Source organism: Canis lupus, chromosome 6 (genome assembly GCF_011100685.1).
Source record: "Canis lupus familiaris isolate Mischka breed German Shepherd chromosome 6, alternate assembly UU_Cfam_GSD_1.0, whole genome shotgun sequence".
Taxonomy (NCBI): Eukaryota; Metazoa; Chordata; class Mammalia; order Carnivora; family Canidae; genus Canis; species Canis lupus.
Window position 1 is genome coordinate 54,488,274 of NC_049227.1, and position 2,078 is coordinate 54,490,351.

A 2,078-nucleotide genomic window follows, 5' to 3' on the forward strand; every position below is an offset into this window, starting at 1 on the left:
CAAGGTGAAGACTCAGGCCAGATGAGAGATCCCAGATGACTGACATCCCGGATACAACCAATGAGCAGGTGCACGCTTCATCACCACAGTACCTTCCCCCTGCTACACCAGCACACGTTCCTCAGGTCTGTCACGCTTGGCTTCTGCCTAAGTCTCGTCCGAATGATGCCAATCAGGGTCTCACACCGCCCGGCAATCCCTTCCGCACAGCTGACCTAAAGGAAACCTCCAGCAGACTAGAGGTGTTATCAGAGTCGAACCAGCTCTCGATTTGCTCTGTTCTTAGATGCCAATTACTCACAACCCAGACTCAATTTTGACCGAGGGGAAAGGAGGGATATTTGAGGTAAGAACCCTGAAATAAATACAACCTCCAACGAAGCAAGCTGTCCTGCTAGGAACTGTGTCCCTATTCTGGTACATCAGCTGCACAGCCTGCCAACTAGCTAGCCTATTCTACACACAAACATATGCACATCCATAATAGCAGTGAGTTTCTGATGGGCATTTCTCAGTGAGCAAGTGTATTATTGAAAAAAGAGAGATTTGGGTTGCGGTGAAATGGGAAAGGGGGAGGCATCCCCATCAGCCTGCTACGTTTTCATCGCTGGTATCGGCTGCTCTGTTCCATCCTAAAAGGGAGCTGCTCTCTTCCCCATCATCATGTCATTTTTATTATGCCAACAAATGATAAGGCAAAAACCCATCATCACAAACCAACCTGTGAAAAACCAACTAACAATATGAAGTTGAAAATGAAGAAGAAAGTCTTGCATTTCCTTTTACCTGTAGGGGGAAAAATGATGAAGCCCAAGGCCAGCCCCCATCACCATTCAGCAGTCCATCTTACTTTAAAATATACAGCACACAGACTGAACAGGAAGATTTCTGCTATGCACGGCAATTGTTCCATTTTCTGTATTTCATAACCTGCAATTTTGAAGCCATGCTTGGTACACACGCTTGTAAAATAGTCATATCAGATAAAAGCAGAGGGATGCTAAACTATTGGAAAATAAATCAAATTCTCAGCAAGCAGTTATATCCATCATGTTGCAGCAAGCACACGTATAGTTTAAGCTCTGCGCGCACAGTCTATCCATTGTAATGATTTGGGGTCAGGATCCTGCCACATGCATTTAGCATTCACTAAGAAGTAAGCCCAGGAGTGTAGCAGGAAAGAGTGCAGAGCTGTAGCTCGTGGTCCTGGAAGTTGCCCTCACTGCATTTGTTTGAGCAGAGCCATTGTATCTAAGTAGCCAGGCAGAGAAGAATTAACACATGCATGGAACTTGACCATTTACAAGGTGCTTACAAGAGCATTATCTCACTTGATCCTTAAAAGAACCTCAGGAGACAAATGGAAAAAAGCATTCATGTGTTATAGCAGCAAAAGACATTTGGGAACATCTGTAAAATGTTGAGAAAAAATTCTGAAAAACCCATCCACGTCACTCCCCTTCAAAACCGCGGGGGAGGTGTGGGAAGGATATGTTTCAGCAACATCTTGTCCTGGATTCAACATATTCACATTTGACTACAATGAATATTCCATGGCTTTGACTTCTTTTCTTGTAATACAAATAGCTGGTTTATTAAATTAATTAAATAAGGCTAGTTTATTAGACAATCTTATTAGACATAAGATTCTGTGATGCCTCATTTAAGCTCCAAATATGAAAGTTATTCAGAGAGAGCAACCAAAGCTTAGAAATACCATTAAACAAAAGAACTGCACATCACACAGTGTCCTATTATGGGATCCTGAAAACTATTTCATAATGTTCTAATGTAAAAAATAGAGAAATTTAAAAGCCATGGGTTTTGCTTGAAAAAAAAAAAAAAAACCCAGAACAAAACATAAAGCTTCAAATTCCAAATATGAATATCACAGTAAAGAATCATGACCTCATCTAAACCTTAGTATTGCCCAAAGGCCCCATCTCTAAATGCCATGATATTGGAGTTTAGGGCTTCGACATAAGAATGGACGGAGCGGGGTGAGGGAGGCAGGGGGAAGGAGATACAATCAGTCCGTAGCAGCCCTATTTCTAATTCTTTTTTTTTTTTTAAGATTG